Here is a 19,349-nt window from a genome sequence, read left to right on the forward strand (position 1 = left end):
TTTGTTTGTTTGTTTTTTCACTTGTTTCACTTTTAAGGAAGTTTAAAACAAGCCTGCTTTTAAATTGTGAGTATGTAGTAGTAAAACACAATAGTGATAAGAATGAATTTTTCACTTCTACGCTCTCATTTTTTTCATTTGCCACTAGCATCATTATCTTTGTTATAATAGGAATGTTTTTATATTGTACTCAAGAGTCTAGTCTTACTGTGCAGTAAACACAGTCTAAGAAATCATTTGAGGATACTTGCTGATCATGAAATAATTGTGTGTAAGCCACTTCGGCTTTCCTACCAGAGAATCTTTTTATTGCAAACAGTATGTTGTTCAAAATATTTTTCTTACATTGTATTGCAGGCAGCAGTTCTCAGTGACACTTATCTTTATTACATGACAATGCGGTGGTTACAGAATTTCCTCTAACTGTATCTGTAACGTGGGCATAAATTGGCAGACACCATGTAAGACAAATAGGCTGCTTAATGAGGTAATTGACCCGTGACTTTTGCTAAAGAGCTAAGGATTTCAATCTTATTTCAAACTTATTTACTTTGGTTTTATTCCAGCTGCAATCTTTACCAGAATACTGACATAATTTTATTATCAACTATAGTTTGGAAAGGATTATAAACTTTGAATAGATTTATACATCTAAATTTTAACCTTTTCGATATTGTGCTGATTGGTTGCCTGTTCTACCTCTTCTTCCCAGGTTACTGATGCTGTTAATAGAAGAGAATAGGAATGGCTAATGAATCAAAGTATGGGACACTGAAAAGGTCAAAGTGGTACACTTTACTATTATCTTCCACAGAATATATGAGCCATTAAAATTCTGATGCTGCAGTCTTGTGACAAAGAATATAATGAGAAGTATAAATAATAAACAGCACAACATGAATCTCTTCCTGTGATAATGACTGTAACAAGCATAAGAGAGAGAAAACCCTTAACTCTTTCCCATTATACTATACTAAGGACTCGGATATGTGTTTCCTAAGTGTTGGTAATTCTAGAAAAGAAAAGGGGGGGAGGGAAAAGGAATTTTTAACTATTACAGGATTCAGCAAAGGAGCTGGAGTTTAAAATTGCTAGTTTTGCTGGATATTTTTTCTAGGATATAATATTCTTTTTGCAAGCGAGATATTTGTGAATAAATGTGAATAAATATTATGGATAACATGGGTAAAAATAAGACTGTAAGAAAGATTGTAGATTTGAAATAACATAATTACTAGCCCTTTATAAAACCTTCTGCAGACTCAGATAGTTAGAAAGATGTTATTGAGGCAGTGTTTAAAAACAGTGTGTCATTAAATCTGCGGGTTTTAAAACTGCAGGTTGTAGAGAAAAAATTATTTTTGATCTTCATAATGATTCCCAACTCATTTGCTGTGAGGTCTGAAAATACAGGAGGTGTTCATCATGTTCAGCCATTCTGTGGTTCTCTGAAATACTTTTTATATGCCTACATGCCTAAGAGATTTAAAATATATTTGCATACTTAAATACTGCGTGGTGAAGTCATGGTAGTTCTGACCTAGTATTTGAAGATGAAAACTCAGAAACCTCTTTTCGTTTAAAGATCTTAGCAGTTTACATGTTGAGGATCAAGAGATGCAAATCAGCCTTATATTACTGATACTTCCCTCACATCTCAAACTGCATTTTAATCTACCTGAGACCGTGCTTACCTTTCTGTAATGAGATTAAAACCCTAGTTTTCTCACAGTTCTACCACAGAATCCAATAAACTCAAAACTACACTGATCTATAACTATTCTATTTACATCTTTGATGCTTTTTCAGTTTGATTTTATATATTGGATTTTCCTTACAGCCTTTATTTGGTATTCAGAAGAAATACTGAGATCTCTTGCTATTTTCTAGATTTTTTGAAAAGTTTCTCATTTTTTCTTCGGATTTCCAATATCCTTATTGTGGTCTCCCTTTTTAAATGAAATTCAATGACATTTAAGTCTGCCTCCTGAAAGGAGTTCAGCATCACGTTGGACTCATATCTCCATCTCAGTCCAAAAGCAATCAAAATCTGCCCATATGGGTGGTGGGGGATCTTGCTCACTTGGATGTGGGAAAAGAGCAGAATGTGAGTAGTTTGATGTAATTTTAAAATCCTGGTAAAGGCAGAGAAATACAGACAGTCAGCAATCAGAATATCTGACTTTGTGGGGGCTGGAGAGGTAGTAGAAATTGAGAAGTTGCCAGTAAAATAGCTGAAAATTGAGTCTGCTATGATTATTTACGGCCTCTTCAAAGATTGTTTCATTGCTTTTGAGCTATTTTGAGGTTTGCTTTGATATTCCAGCTGGGAATCTTACATGTGTATGTTTATTCCTTCTTAACAATAGGGAAGTAATTAAGCATTTGCATTACTGCCAAAACAATGTACTTTTCTTGAAGTAAGCTTTATATGCCACCCAAAGAAAAGTACTCCTTAAAAATTTGTTGTTTTTACGTTGTATATAAGGTGGATCCCAGAGTGGTTTTTGTATTATTGTTTTTTAAAGTCTAAAATGTTACTCTTCCCAAAAGTCAGTCTGAAAAATAAAAGATCCACTAACAGATGTGGCTCAAAGCCAAGCGTCGGTGTGCTTTGAGACGGTGCAGGTGCTGCTCTTTGTCAGCGTTGCTAAGAAATGACAAGTTTGGAATTTTCTAATTAGTAAGAAATAAATGCGTTGAAAAAGCTGAAGTGGCCATGTTAGTCACACTGGGAACGGGACCGAATGAAAGGCTGCTGCTGTCAGTCAGCATTCTCCTCTGTTTGCGAGACACCCTTCTGTAATTAGGCCAAGAAGGTCAAAGGAGAGAAAGGCTGAGCTCTGTTATACTGAGCTGGCTGAGTCAAGGATAAGAAGTTTCTAGTTAAATCAATAGCAACTACTTCAGCAGCTAAATAGCTTGAGGCATTGCTTTAATTTGCTAATTGTATTTGTTAGCTGCTGCTTCCTTGCTCTTACTGTGATATCCAAGGATGGTGTGAACTGAAGGGGCACAGGCTGATGAGGCCAAGCACCTGAAGGTGTAGAGAACTCTTAATACATAAAGTGCCCATTGTTACGTGTCTATTGTGTAAAGTAGATGTAAAAGATCACAAAGAGTGGTAACTACTATATCCTCATAGTGGTAGAGAAACTTCCAAGAAGAAAAGTGAAGTCATTTTCATGAGAACATGGAGCGGTAGGGTTGGAATAATGTCCTACCACACCATTAGGAGTGCTGGGGCTCACAGTAATAAGGATTTTGTTTTCAAGCATTTATGCAGGACTTTTTCATCTTAAATGAATACAGGTCACATAAAAGAGAATATTGTAGTTGTGACTAGCATGAAAATCCTGGATAGAATTTCATTTCAAAATAAAAAGAACAATGTTACAGTGAAAATTAATTGAAGGAAAAATGCTTGCTGAGATTTAGCTTTTTATTGTTCACTGCATTGAGTGCAAGGCAATCTTGTCAAGGTGTGTTTTTCTGTCTGAAGAGTTATGACAACATTTCTGATGTATAATACTCAACCCTCTGCAACTAAAGAGCAACTGGAGAGCTTTTTTTTATTTTTAAGTCTCAAGTCCTGTGTTACTGGATGCTGTCATTTTTCTTAGTAGAGAATCTAAGAAAACAGTAAAACGCAACACCCAGACGTGTCAACTGCTTCATTTCCTTCCATTTAGTGACTGCAGTGTATAGCAATGAGTGTAATGTCCTACCACACAGGCAGGAGGTGGAAGTGTATGTCTCCTTTTCTGGAGCAGTCAGTCCCCTTTTTGTGACCTCAGATTGTAATCAAGGTTTTATCTTTTAAGAACTGACTTTGATCTGGACTTTCACAACAGGGAAAAACTGTGCAGACAATCAGTTAAGTGAACAGGGAATTGCGGTGGTCGTTCTCTGTTGCTTTTGAGAATGTTTATTTGATTGACACAGTGATTTTAAAGCATTAAACAATTTCAGTAACATTTTTTCCTGATGTACTTTAATAAACAACTCGCAAGATGAAGCTTAATAAACTGCCTGTAATTCAAGATGCAAGAAAATATGCTGATGAGACCCAAAATTAAAATGATGGAAGTCCACCCCAAAGGAGCAGTTCTAATTCTTTGTTAAAGTGCACTGTATTATTATGTCTGTGTCACTTGCCTGTGGTAAAATCACTAATGACAAAAGGCTTCTATCCTTATTTATGATGGATAATAGAGCATGTCATGCTGCCCCTCCATGTGTGTTTGTCTTGTCAAATTGATTCCTTTATATTTTTTTCATGTGAAGAACTGATGAAAACAGACTTATTAGATGTGTTTTTAGCTGTACAACACAGGCATGTTTTCCTGGGTTCTGAAGTGACAGCATAGGTCCAGTGTCAGCTGAAGAGAGCTGTTTTGTTTTGAAATTGTTTGCCATTTTATGGAAATAGATTACTCTTATCTTTGTGCATTGTATTTATTTATGCAAGGAAACAAAACATTCAGTACAAATCTGCATGTAAAATTTAAACTGCTGTGAAAGAGACATAAACCAGCAAACCAGAAGCAGTTTAGAGATGATTTACTCAAGTGGTCCAAATTTTGAAACAGTGTTTGAAGATGGTAAATATGCACATGCAAAGCCCAGCATTTGCATCAGCACTTTGAAATTGATTAATTACATGCCTGACTGCCAACGGAAAAGCATGACAACCCTCTTTAATGGCAGAATTTTTCTGTGTGTGGCTGGAACTAAGGGTTGCAAATACTTGGAATTTACAAATTGACAGGTCTATTTGAAATAAAAGACCATTGCCCTGTGTAAATTCATATTAATGAGTTAAAAATGTAGTGACAGATTTAATTGTTTTTCACCTTGCTACAGTCATCTCTAGCCCATTTCCTAAGTGTTTTTTAATTTGGAGGAATGGAGATTCATCAGATCTTATTTAAAGAAATTAGATAAGAATTAGCACTTAGACTCTGACTTCAAGGCCTTTGATGAGGGACATTATGTTCTTCTGAAGGAACAATAATTTTCCTTTATATTTCATAAATACGTCTTGCCAACTAGTGCTCTGCACTTTACTATGTTATTCAAAGTTAATAAATAAATTACAGCATAATAGAGACATAAAAATGGTCTTGCTCTTAGCATTGAAACCAATTAAAGCAAATAAGTGAAATGTAAGATGGATTCCAATGAGCTGAGAGCCATTCTTTAGTTACTAAATCAACAAAATGACCTGTGTTCTACACTCTCGAGATGAGATTTCCAGGGAAAAGCTGGTCAGAATTGTAAGAAAAAACCTTAAAGACGACACTTTCATCCCTTGCAAACTGAAAGGTTTGGAAGTGCTTATGCAAAATCAACCCACTGTTCATCAAAAAAGATCACAGAAAGGATGAATAAGCAGCATGTCCCTGAAGATGCTTCGGTAGGCAGAGGCACTATAAAAGTAATTTTCTTTTATTTCAGTTATGCTTTTCCCAGTTGATTCCATTTTTGCTTACTCCCTACCTGTTTGGGCCAGGGACTGTCCCATAGGAACTTACCAGTTAGATGTCACTTCAGCCAGCAAGGTCTGAATACAAGCAAATCCAGAGATGGATATGTGTAAAGAGCCAAATAGAATTAGGAGTTAAAAATTTTCTGCTGTTCCACAAATTTTTCAAAACATGTACCTATACTTGTATGTTTGTATAAATACACTATGTGCTAGTTTGGTCATCTCAACTGACATTTAGATCAGGTTGTTCTTGTATCCTCAGTAACGATGCACAAACATTAATTTATCCCCAGATGAGGACTTTTTTTTTTTTTTAAACCAATATAGTTAGTAAAAACTAAAAAGAATTGACTGTTACAAATGCTAACAAGCAGTGTGGAAAGACAGAAGATTTGGCATGGCTAGAATTTCTTGTTTGCTTCCTGTGGCTACCAGGTTGGTCATGATTCTTGTCTGGTGCCCCTGTGCAAAGTGTCCTAGGTGTTCAGAAATTCTAGGAGTGAATTGATTTTGCCCTTTCAGGCACATCTTTATCTTTTTGCTCTCCTCCCTCATCCAGCGCTGTGATTTACTTATAGCAGAGATCCTTAAATTTGAGGCAGTTCAGCTCAGAAATACACAAGTTATCTAATGTAGTTGCTTCTTAAAACAGATGGGATTAAACACATAAGCTGTAAGAGATTATTTTACATCATTGTCTCAAAGCTTGCTGGAGACACAGATGAACGAGACAGAAGCCAAGGGGGCCTGCCACTTAGTGGCATAGTAACTATAAAGTAATTCTCTTGACTGTGGTGTTTCCTATGTATGTATTGAATCAAACCCTGTATCTGCATCAGTTAAATACTACAGCTATTACTATCATAGATCATGTGTGGAACTTAAAGATGTTGAGGGTTTAAGCACACAATAGACCTCGATCAATGAGATTGTGGTTAAACCACCTAGCAGGAATTACATGGATGTTTGAAATACTTGAACCAAAAAGCTCAGGTGCGCAATTTGGTTTTCCTCTTCAGTACATCATATCTGCACATAAATCTAGTGTATGCACACCAAGAAATACATATATCTTTCACAGATCAGTAGAAGTCTTATTCCCTTCCCTCCCTTTTATTTTTTTTTTTTATTATTCTTCATGAGAGTTCCATTAACCAAGCTGGAGGAAACAGCAGGAAAAATAGTAAAGAGTTGTAATTATGGAAATGTAGAATTGTCATCAGGAAAGAAAAACTACATTAGGCAGTTTTGATGAAATGGCCTTGAAGAATTTACTGGTGCCACCAAATTAAATTCCATTTTGCATTTAGCATAAGGATTACAGCATTTAAACAAACAGTAGCTTTTTACAACAAAAACTAATTATATTTGTTTAGCCCAGCTAAAATGCAGTTATGTGTTTTGGCTTATTCACAGGAAAGTTTAGAAATGCCAATGTAATGTATTTATTATTCATTGTAACATACAGCCAGCTTGTCTGAGCTATGGGCTGGATTTTAACTTGTGAAGGCTTCTGAAGCCCAGTAAAAATATTCTGTAATGCTTGGGGAAATCTTTGGTATAAATAATCCCTTTTCTGCATAAAAAAGGTCATTCATAAACATTGTTTGAGTTTAATACAATAATTTAATGGAATTCAATTCAATTATTCCAATAATACAATAATTTCAATATGGGACATGCCATCCTGAAAGCAATTACGCATGCAGCAGATCGTGAGCTATTAGAGGTGTGAGGAACAGTTATTTGGGATGATACCTCAGAGGCAGACTGGGTCCAAAATGGAAGACCAAGAGGAACGTGATCCTGTTTGATCACAGTTCTTCTTGTTGTGGATATCTGCACATGTTTTTTTTTGTTTTGTTTTTGGTTTTGTTTTGTTTTGTTTTTCTTTTTTTTCCTAGGAGATTATCAGTGCATTAGAATAGGAGCAGTTTGCTAACTTATATTCTCTTCTTATGTCCTTATCTGCAGGTTCTAGTTGTTGTGCAGGGTTTTGTGAAAAAGGGGCCAAGAGGAAACTGAAACTTTAGCAACTGACTGCAGGATTAATGGTGTGAACACAACTGTAGAAGCAGGAACTTAAAGTTGTTGGAATGGCTGTTTAGTAAATGTAAATGCTGAATATCTAATCTGCTTTTATTAATAATAATCGTGTAAGTTTATTTGCCTCCGATCATCTTCCAGCTCATATCTTTCTATTAAGCAAAAGACTTGAAACTGTTTGTATTGTACGATCATAGACTCAAAAAAAGAACCCATAAATTACCTCTCATTATCAGTATTGTCAAAAAATTGCCCTGCTGAGTAGCATGGAACAGCAGGTGACAGGTAAAGCAAGCAGGAACAATATAGGTAATGGCTTCCTCTAGCAGATATGAGTTCAAGCTAGTTTTGTGTTGGATATTAGTATAGTAAATAACTAGTATGAGAGAGAATTTATTTGGGTGTACATGCTGACCCTGCACCTTCCATTGTGTGCAAGTCAAAGGTACAGCCTTTGATTTCTTCCTTCCTCAGGTTGGACCTATACGGATTGCTACAGAAATAGTGTAAGCTGAACCATGTGACATGAAGCAGATTGCATCACCTTCTGTTTCTTGGAACTTCCCATTTTGCTGTCCAAATAGTTGGACAATTTTGAAAATAGAAAAGGGGCATAACTACCAGGCGATATGTACCTATATATATAATAGCTGTAGCAGACATAGAAGAAAAAAACCTGTGTTGATAACACTCCAAATCAAAGCAAAACCTGGCCTTTTCCTTAAAACCATTGTATTAGGGAAATTGTGAATTGCTTATCACCTGTTACAATTAACGTAAACTTGCTCAAAGTATTTAGAATGAAGGAGAATTCTGAGATCAGAGTTAAAAGTAAAATAGAAAAAAAGAGCTTTTAGATATTCTTAGTATGGGAGGAGAGGACTGTGGAATTTTGGAGTTGAAGTTCAGTAAAATTTCAATGTATAAAACACATTTGAAAAAAATCTTTCTACATTCCACACTTATGCAACTATAGGTAACAGCAAGAGCAGAGACCAAGGTTGGCAACTTGGCAGTAGTACATATGGAGCAACAAAAGCAAGAAAGAAGCTGTAGCAAAAAGAACGGGTTTGCTAGACAGACTGATCTGCCCGGAGCCTCCCCGGAGGCTGAATGCACCAGTCCTAGCAGAATCTATGGCTTTCACAGTGCTTGCAGTTTCCTAGGAGTTAGGACTGATTCCTGTTAGTTCTATGGCTTTCAGAGAGACTTTTCAAAATAAGATAGTAGTCTGATTTTGTTAATACTTTTCTCAGCTTCAAACCAAGACTTTTGGCGAGCAGCTGCAGGCTGTGGTGTGACTTGGCATGAAAAACAGCCGTGGCATCAGGTGCACAGGGAGCCCCACGGAGGCTGAAGAGAACCTCCAAATCAGACAGAATCTGTTAGTGCAGGGATTTAATTTTGCCCTGATTTACATCACTGGCGGGTTCATTAACCTTTTGCAGACGGAGGATTTTGCTTCTGTTGTATTTCTTATTACCCTCTTTGACCATAAATGCTTTTGTAAAATATTTTTGCTGTCTCCATAGTTTTGGGTAGTAAGTAAATAATGTCTGATTTGAAATAATTTCAGAGAATGCATAAATATTTGCCAGTTTGAACTCTCCAATATCATTTCCAAGCAAGCCACAGTTGATTTCCCTGTGTAGAGTTGATATTTTCCCTTCAGCATAAATAGTTGTATAACATTAACTTTGGTGTCTGCGTTTCAGACTTTTATTGTTGTTTTTGTAAGCTGGAGTCCAATGTAGAAGTTTGAAGTACTTTTGTAAAGTAAACAATACTAAAATAGGATTTCACTGACTTAAACATGATATTTAAAGAGAATTGCAAAGTGGTATTTTTCTTTAATACGTTATCCTCACAGGAGAAAATCAAGCAGGCTGACCTCATTACTGAATAAAGGAAGAACCACTATTTGAATGTCACAACTACTAATTTTCTGCAATGTATATTCCTATTAATGATTTGTCTGTAACCTTTTCTATTATATGCATGCTTTCAAAAGCAAACTATATCATAATATCACCTAGAATTCACCTTCCACCCATTGTTTTTTCTTCAAGATGAAGTTGTTTCCATGGCATACATTTCTCACACTGGAAAAAAAAAACAATTCAACTGGTGAAAGTGTGATTTTTAAGATTCTGTGGATTCAGGTGTGCATGGCTTATTGGGAGCTACTGATGGTCGAAGACAATTTCTGTTGTGAATTTCATGCGTGTCAGAATTAGAGATTCTGAATGTGATACTCAGATCAAAGCAAATTACTCTTGACTTCTGGCAACTCATTTCATACAAACCCCACAAGACATAAAGGAGGACCAGCAGGAAGGCTGCTGTATGCTTAAAATCATTTTTCCCTCTGCTCTCTTAAAGCAGCACGCAGATGTGCTGTGGTAGACACTGGGTTTCAAAATCCTGTGGCCTCTGTGGATGTGTCCTTTCACACAGGCAGCATAATTTGTATTGAGCAATTAAGGGATCTCTCTTGGTAGTGGTATGAGTATAGAATGCTGGCTGAGAGCACCAAGTGATTTCCTTCATAAGAAGTTTGAAGTGATTTGGAAATATTATTGTAATATTTGTCTTCCTTAATTAATACTAGCTTTGTAATGCTTCGTTCATGTATTGCAGGGCAGACTTTTCTCAGTGGCTTCTATAATTAAGTTTCCAACAATCTATAGAAGCACAGGAAATATCTTTAGAAATACAAACTAAGCCCGGTGACCTCAATAATAGCTGGATAGTTTTGATATTCCTTATGAATATGCCAAAAGAGTAGAACTGGTCATGTGAGAGTTTAACTTACAGATTGTTCTTTTGGAAGGGATGGGAAATGGGCAAGCCACTGAAAATAAAACCTAAGACAAAGCCTGTTTCTTTCTTTAAATAGTGCAGTCCTGTGACAGAGAAAAGCTAAATTCATATAATTTATTAATACAGTATTTTACTTAATCAGAACAGCATAGTTGAAGGTGGAAGTATGTTTTTCAGAAATGTTCAGGCATTCTTTAATAAATAAAGTTAATGCTATCATTACTGGCAGCTCTCAGCAAAACTTTTATCTTTTTTTTCCTATAGATAAGCACTCTTCCGGGAGATGAATACTGCTGCAGTCATATTGTACTTTCAGTTAATGAGATGTGGGTTCAATTTGTTAGAGTTTTATGATAATGAAGCTTATAATTTACTGACAAACTGGCTTGCTTTCAAAACATTCTCTTATTGCCATGACATTTTTTTTATTTTCATCAGAAACACTGATGTGCAATTTAGGTGTTGATGGTAACAGATGTGTACATGCATAGACAGGTAGAAAAACATGAGAAAGAGTAGAAAAAGAAGCCAGAAGTGAAAAAAACATAGCATGAGGCCTACTTGCCTGTGCTGTTAAAAGGCAGGTACAGATTAGGAAGCCCTGTTACCCCTCCCAGACAGAAGTGTCATTTGTAGAATGTTATTTGTTTCTTGTGTTTATTATGTTCCTCATGCCATGACATATTTGCAGTTTTTTTGCAAATTTTGTGAAGTTTTCACTGCGTAATGCTTGCTGAACACTTCTGGTGTTTCCTTGTGATATGATCTACTTGCTATCAGATGAGCAAGAGGTGATTCTACATCTATTCAAAATATTAAAATGTTATGCAAATCTTTACTGAAAGCATTCAGAACTGCGCATGGAGATCAATTTCTTCAATTTCTTTTGTTTTGCTGCAGGTTTTTATTTTTTATTTTTTAAGGTGTATTCTAAAACTTCACCAGGTGCTGTGCAACTGCTGCAGAATAACTCAGTTTAGTGAATTGAATTTGTGGCTGCGACAAGAGCTGCACTTCAACGTGGTTTTTCACTACTTTAATTCCAGTTTTATATATATAGCTGGGGGCTCGCATTCCAGTGCTTGGCAACAAATGCAAGGTTCTCCTTGCATTTTTGCTGCTATCATGTACATATTTTTTATAGAGGATCTTAAGTTTAAACATAACATATTAGGAAACAAAAGATTCAAATTAAAAGGAAAAATGTATTCTGGTTTGTATCAGGAAAATTATTTCAAATCTGTTTCATAACTATATGCAAAATAAGAGAATGTTCTCATGTATTCTAGCTCTTTTTTAGACAAATGAAAAAGGTGAAAATAGGGGAAACACCCCAACATCTCCCTGAAGCTGTGAGGAACTGGATTGAAACCTCACTTAAAAGACTTTCCTACTCTTCTGGTGAATATTTTACTTCTAAAGCTATACCTTTAGAACACCTCTAGATTTATTTTCTACTTTTTCGCTTCTTATAATGCCAGGTTGTAAGCCAAATATTTCTCTTTATTGTAAAACGTTGTCTCTGAGTTGTTATTGTCTACAGTTTTCTACAGCTCTTAGTTTTTATTATATTATTTTTGCACTAATGATATAACAATAATAAAGGATAAAATAACAATAATATAATATAATAATAAAATATAATAATAATAAAGGATAAAATAAATACTGAGATTTAGAGGTTTTTTTAAGTTAGGTTTAAGCAATCATCATTTTATGCAGTTGGTGCACTTACTGAAAGCAAAGAAACTACATAGCAAATTTTAAGCATTCTTCTAATGTTTTATTAATTCAGTTTACAGAAGATTGCCTAAGGTGAAAGTCTGTTGACTAAGGCCTTTATTAGCATAATAAAGTAAGCACAGGTTTAAATAGCTGACAACTACCAAAACCTGCCTTTGCTGGGTTTCACTATGGGCATACATTGTTCATGCAGGGAAAGAGGTTAATGTAGGAATGTGAAGAAACTTTTCTGATGCAGTTAGAAACTCTGTGAGGAAGTACATCTCCCAGTTACCTCGTTTGGTGCTTCATCCATTATGCAAGTCTGTCAGAAAGCGCTCTCTTCCTGCAGGGCAATTGATTAACATTGACCAGTTTTGCCTTAGTTTCTGTTCAAAGCAATGTAGTGAAATTGGCACCACAATTATTTGCAGTGGGTTGAATCTATTATTTAATATAATGACAAAAATAAACAAACCAACAGTCCATAAAAATAATAATAATAATAATAATGTTTGCATACATTCAAATAGAACCAATTTTTTTGTTTGGCTTGGGGTTTTTCTTTTAGTTTATGTAGGAATTGTTGTATTCCCCTTCCCAACAAGATAAAATATTCCTGTTGTTACCGGTCTTACTCATTGTAAAGGACTAGAGTTGGGGATTTTGTTGAGTAAACTTTGCGTGAGGGAGGGAATTTGCTAATGTGGCACAGAGGTAAAAGATTGAAATTGCCTTAAACTTTGCGATGCTAGCCTGCAGTGCTTGTTTCTTTATTTACAATATTTCTAATTCTGTTCCACATCTGTGTGCGCACCAGAAAGGATCAATTAATAATAAACATTCTTTAATTAAAATTTCAACTTCATGCCTGCAATTAAGTTCTCATTAGCATTTCTGGAGAGGGATTGTATCCAGCTGCCCAAAGGTCAGAAAACCTGCAGGTTAATTGACATTTTTGAATTGTGTGTTAAGTGTATACATAACGAGTAGTTTGTAGGTTGACTGACTGGTGATCCTGGGGAGCACTGAAGACCTCTTGGCATGCTTTTCCTGCTAGGAACACAGCTTTTCCACCAGTAATTTAGAAGTACAAGCCCAGATAAACAATGAAAGGCTTGCGATGTCGATGAAAAGAATCCTTAATGGTCGTTCTCCTTTAGTTGACTCTGTAACTAATTGATACATTTTTAATTGTAGCACCTTGGAGCTTTTAGGGCACTGCTGCTTGCAGGCAAGGGAAATCTCTGAGGCAAGACTTCGTATTTCTTTGTGTCAAGATGATATAACTTTGCCTCAGGCACAGCCACAGGCTGCAAACACTTTGAATGGATAAAAAACAAGACAGATGGGCATCTATAAGTTCATTACCATTACAAGTTTCAGCGTGGTTCTTTCTTAGAAACTGATTTGAAAAATACATGAAAATACATGATGATACCAGAGGATTATAAATGCGGGCGCAGTGATTCTTAAAGAGTTTTCATTACAGAGTTACTTAGTTTGTACTACATACCTGCAGGCAGGAAAAAAAAAAAAGGAAAAATAGACCTGTATTTTGCTTAAAAATCAAGGCTGAGATTAATGTAGTATGGTCCATCTTGTTATGGCTTATTTCTAGAAACCAGTGTTTTCCTTATTTAATGTCTGATCTACATTTGACATTTCTGGCGTTTGTTAAGGAATAACACAGGGACTCAGTAGTCCTGGTTTCTTTGTGGTGAAATAATACAGCTAAGGTAAGAGGAACCTCGCAGGAAAGAAACCCTGTAGATTTAAATAGCATTTTCACTTTTAGTTCATAATTGTTTGTATTACACAATACCTGGGACTCCCATGGGTAGCTAAGGTGATATTATACCAGATAGTGTTTGAACGAGTGTCACTACTTGAAAGAAGTATATTATACATACAAGCGTGGTAAATTTGACTTTCTCAGCAACAAAATGGCCTGAATATTTTCTCACCCCATTCTCTGAACACTGGCCACATAGCCAGTGCTTTTTTTTATTTATTTTATTTTTTTTATTTTTTTTTTTAATATATCTTCTTTTTCTTTCTGCTGTTGCTTTTAAATGATTATTTTTAACCCGGACCTTTTCAGTAAAGTTACTGGCCGTGAAGTTCAACTCAGATGTGAGAATAAGCGGCCAAAATAGAAAGGAGTAGGAGCTGGAGTTGTGATGAACTAGCAGAGCTGGCTTAACTGCACCCAAATGTGTAGGAAGAAGTGGTCTGAAGGGATAAAGTGATTACACCCCTCTCAGTTGTAGAGAAGGTTGTACTAGTGATGAATCTAGAAGCAGTGTTGTTAACCTCCAGACACCAGGCTGGAGTCAGTGTTCATTCTCAGGATAGCATCAGGGTGTATATTTTTTTTTCCAGATGCTGATTAACATTCAGTTAGAACACAAAATCTTATGGTTGTTCTCCCAGATAGGTAGTTCAGGATTGCTTTAAGGCATGGTTGGTATTGTACACATTTGTACTGCAGTGTTCCCAGATTTCTTGGAGATGCTAGGAATTCATGTTACATAGCAATAGCAAAAGGATACGTATGTGTTTATGTACAGCTCCTTTCTCCCTCCTTGCTGTTAACACCTGGGCATCTCTCTAGGCAGTGCGGTGTTGATGACAGTTATCAAACTTGTTTACTTAAATTCGTTTGATTCTCCCTAGGCTACCAAACTGTACAGCTGCACAGCTCCTGCACTGCCCCAAGAGTGGCTGCAGCAGATGCAGCATGTTGACAGGCATGCTGGAGAAAGGGAAGCTAAAGACAAGCCACAAGACTTCTCTTCAGAAAATGTGCAGGTTGCCCATAGAAGCAGGCTGAGAAAAAGAAGTAGTTAGCTACTAGACAGGCAGTCTTTATGTGTAATTAACAACATCCTTGTTTTGAGAGAATGTCTCCTCTGCTTAGGATGGAAATTGAGAAAAGGGAAAAGCAAGGACCATGAAATTTGCAGTGTGTCCAAGGGTTATTCCATGTCTCTTTCTCCCTCATGGCCCAAAAGCAAGTTGCCATAGTATATTAACACCTGATTTTGAGCTTTGGGAGAAAAAATATATACTGTCCAAGAGGAAAGTTTAATGTTCTTTTCCTTTTTTTTTTGTATGTGAATGTGAGGTTTGAATGCTCAGTTGAAGTAGCTAATTCTGAAATACCCCATAATACCCATAGTACTCAGAGGTTGGGATGGGAAAAGCCCAATTATTTCTTAAAATGACAGAAATAGATCTCTCCTTGAATGCTTATTCTCATAGTTATCCACAGCTTAGGCAAAAGTCAGACTGTCAGCAAGATAAATGTGTTACATTGACTCAAATCATGCTGCAAATGATTACACTAGTTTACTGGGGAGGTGTGGGTTGGTGGGAAATTCACTCAAAATGCTCACCCCTTTTGAGTGAGATTGTAACATTCTACATGCTGCTTAAATTTACTTTGACAAAGTACTCTAGTACAGAAGTCTGATTACTGGACCAAATGAGTAATCATTTAATTATTTCTGATCACTTTCTCATACAAGTTCTAGATGACAGATTAGTCTGAGCTTGCTTTGCACTGAGAAGTTTCTTCCTCAGCTTACAGCTGCTCTATCATATTTAGGTATGCTGGCTGTATTCAGAAGATGGAAAAGTTGCTAGAACCAAAATCTGTTTGCAGTCGGAAGAGAAATGAGGTGATTTTGCAAGGTGGCATGCTTTAATGGCTTTGCAGCTTTCCAACTTTTTTTTGTTACGTTGCTTGTTTTGGAGCATACTTTAAGAATTCGAGTTTGGTGTCAGAGGGGTTTTACATAGAATGCACACTAGGGGGAAGTATCATCCAGTACAGAACATATCACAAATTTGGGAGGATCTTCCAGGAAGCATAGCAAGTGAACTTTAGATTTCCACAGCTATTTGAATGTAAAAAGGAAGAAAAGCGTTGGTTCTAAAGTGACAATGTGTTCTGTTTTCTTCAAATGTTAATCTGTATGTGGTGAAGTTAACAATCCTACATACTTTATCCGTTTATCTGAATACTCAAAATGATGTTTCTTGAATATAAGGTAACTCTGGAGTCACCCTGGTGATTCTAGGTGGGGAAAGGGAGCCAGACAGCTGTTCACTTATCAGCATTCATAGAACAGTATTTCCCTTCGTCTTTTGCATTTTCATGTATAACTTTGGCAATTTGATAACTCAGATAAGTGGATACAGAAACCAAAGCACATTGTGTGCTTTAAAAATCAAGTTCTTCCAGGAATTGGGACCAAGGCAGGTTTTTTATGTGCTTCCAGGGCTCTCTTTTGAATGCTGAGATGAAGGCACATCAGGGCATGGTGGCAACAGCAGCTTTTATCCACCCTAAGCAGCATCTACATTTGTCTTCAGCTTTCTTGTTTATGTGACTGTATGATGTTTGGGATCAAGGAACTGGAAAAAGAGTTTCTGTTTCCATCTCCCAGATCCAGCCCCTTGCTTGGACCCACAAGAGAGGTGTGCTGGTGGAGCATGCATGCAGCAGGGCAGGACTGAGCCACGAGGTGTACAAGTGTGTAAGCCTGCAAGGAGGTGAAAGCATGTTGGAGCTGGCTTCCAGGAACAGCAGCACTCACTGCAAGGAAGACAGGGCAGGGTGCCTGTAGATTGGCTGGAGGTGGAGGGGGTTGGAGGGCAGGGAGGGCTTTGGCAGCACAGAGCCCAGGGACAGAGGGGAGTGGGAAGTCAGAGCAGCAGGAGTACTGCACCAGTAGTCAGAGAGGGTGAATATGTCATGCACAGGAGGCAATAGATAGGAGAAAAAATAAATAAGGTTTGAGAATTGCCCTCTTGATAAGAACGGTTAATCAGTAGGGCACTTTCTGGTCTGAAAGCTTCATGTGATTTACCTGAGATAAAAGACCTGAAGTGTAGCAGCTGAGGAGGACATGCTCGGAGAATTCACAAAGAGGCTGGAGAGACTATTAGTTTGAATTGTGACAAGGCCCCTTCATCATTTTCTTGCCATAAGACACATTGAGATAGTAATATACTTATGAAACTAATTACTGCTGGCCTAGCAAGCCAGACCTAGATTACCAAGCGAAAACAAATTTTTGAAGGGTCAAAATATTAAGAGATTTAAAAATGCCAGTGAGTTATGATGCTTGCCAGTTTTCAATATCAAGTAATGATAAAACCAAGTGACTGTAACAAATTATTTTGAGTCCAGTTGAATAGATAATGATGACTATCTATCTCAAATGCGCTACTGTTTAAAGTTTGGTGAGAAGAAGCTGTATTAACTAAGATGCTGAGGCAAATTTTGATGATGCCGTGTGATAATTCACCTCTCCAGTCATTTCATTTGTATGAAGGTAAAATTAATTGAAAATGATGAATTCAGTTTTTGTAGCAGCAGAAAACTTTCTTAGTTCAGAAGGAGTGTGTGGACCATTTGAAAATAATGCTTTTACTCAGGAGCTGTTTTTCTTCTGATTAATCCTTCTTGCAAAGACCAGTGAATCACTACGTCATGTTGTGCTGGGAAAGCAGGGGAAAGGATTTTTTATTTCAATAGGCAGGATTCATTTGGGCCTTTCTAGAAGCTGGTTTTAGTTATTCCCAGAACGTTCAGGATTTTATGCTGGTTCGCTTCCAAATGGAGGAGGTAGCAGGGTAGCACCCGGCTCTCTGGCCTCTTTGAAAGGAAGAGCTGTCTCACTGCTCCCCAAATATTACAAAACACCTCTGCAGAAAGTGCTGTGAGTCTGGGTCATCCTTTTTATATTAATACACACCCCTTCATGGCACTGGAAAATAGTTGGCAACACATAAACATCCAGCATCCTGTCTGTAAAGATAATAACGTTATTGGTGTGTACATCTTAGCCACAGTTCCTTTGAGAAAGAGGTGTTCTCAAAGTCATTGAAGAAGAAAGAATTTGAAATGATGTATTTCCAGTGAAAGCCTTTTCTCTTGGAGAGTAATTTCAGGCATCAAGACATGGGATCATTAGGCTATTTTTTTTGCAATCACATTTTTCTCTGTATTATGCTACAGTGGAAACAAAGTGTTTTTTTTCTTTTTTAAAGGAAAGTATTCTTGCATCATAGCAAGCGTACTGGAAACATAAAGATACTGGAAGTTTGTGTCCTTTTCTTTTTGAGATTGGTTAGGGGGAGTGGGGCCTTGTGTCTTCTAATGGATCAAAACAGTAATAAGAAATTCCCTTCAGGCCTATTGATTTAAATCTGGTAGCTGAGAGAAAAAAAAAAAAAAAACAACCACCAAAACAGAAGCAGTAAGAGAAGCTATTGTTTTATTTGTTTGTTTTTAATAAGTAACTTGAATGTTGTTTGATACACATGACTATGGCTTCTGGCATGTGTAATTTACAGTGCAACCCCCTTCACAGCTTGGCTGTTTTCTGGTTAAAGACCTCTGCCTGCAAGTGTTACACTGTGTACCTATTTGCAGAAGAACCAGACTGTATGTTCAGGCAGTTTTTAGACAGCCCAGAGAGACAGCAGGGTAAACATTCATATGCAGGCCTACGCAGAGATGCCAAGCTGTAAGTGAGAAGGCTCTCTGTGCTGGCTCCTGGGGCTGGCAGGTCCCAAGTCTGAGGAGTCAGACATCCTGGCTCTGGTGTCATTTCTGATACGGAAAGTGTCTGCTGGAGGGACGACTGAACAACACCGTGTTTAAAAATGTATAAAAACATCATTTGTTTGGGAAAGCTAATCATTAACAGGCATGAATTGCTGTACTAAATGTGTTCCATCTTGCTACAATTTGCCTTCTGACAGAGGTTTATAGCAGACTCTTTGGAAACTGCACAGCAGGTACATGTAAAATAATGTTTTTATATCCCTCTTTCTCCCTGAAGTCAGATTTTGAACTGCCCTTCTTAGGTATCCACTGAACCCTATAGAATGAAGTCCAATTCTCTTTTCAGTGATCTTTTCTATTGGCAACCACTGGAATTCAGGATATCCTTATTATACATGCAAATGGCCAATCGCCACTGAAACAGGATAGACATCCTTATGCAGATCTTTGCATCTGTAGCACCTGGTGGCAGGGAGTTTCATAGTCTAATTGTGCACAGAGAAAGCATTTATTCAGTCATTTCAATTCAACCATCTTTCATTTTCATTAGCTTTCCTTTTGCTCTTGCTTTATGATGTGTGTGGAATCGTAATGTCAGATCTATCTTCCCTGTCGTTTTGTTTTTGAATATGCCCTTTTCATGTCCTTTGTTATTTGTCTCTTTTCCAAGATAAACTGTCT

General features: G+C 36.9%; 1 long non-coding RNA gene across 1 annotated transcript in view; it reads left to right on the plus strand.

The window, feature by feature from the left end:
• Positions 1-2,957, plus strand: part of LOC104912205 — a 156,620-nt gene extending 153,663 nt beyond the window's left edge. Inside the window, exon 4 of the long non-coding RNA XR_002117748.1 lies at positions 713-2,957. This is a non-coding gene — a long non-coding RNA (uncharacterized LOC104912205). The remainder of the gene's footprint in view (positions 1-712) is intronic.
• Positions 2,958-19,349: the final 16,392 nt, after the last annotated feature.

This window comes from Meleagris gallopavo, chromosome 9 (genome assembly GCF_000146605.3).
Source record: "Meleagris gallopavo isolate NT-WF06-2002-E0010 breed Aviagen turkey brand Nicholas breeding stock chromosome 9, Turkey_5.1, whole genome shotgun sequence".
NCBI classification, from domain to species: Eukaryota; Metazoa; Chordata; class Aves; order Galliformes; family Phasianidae; genus Meleagris; species Meleagris gallopavo.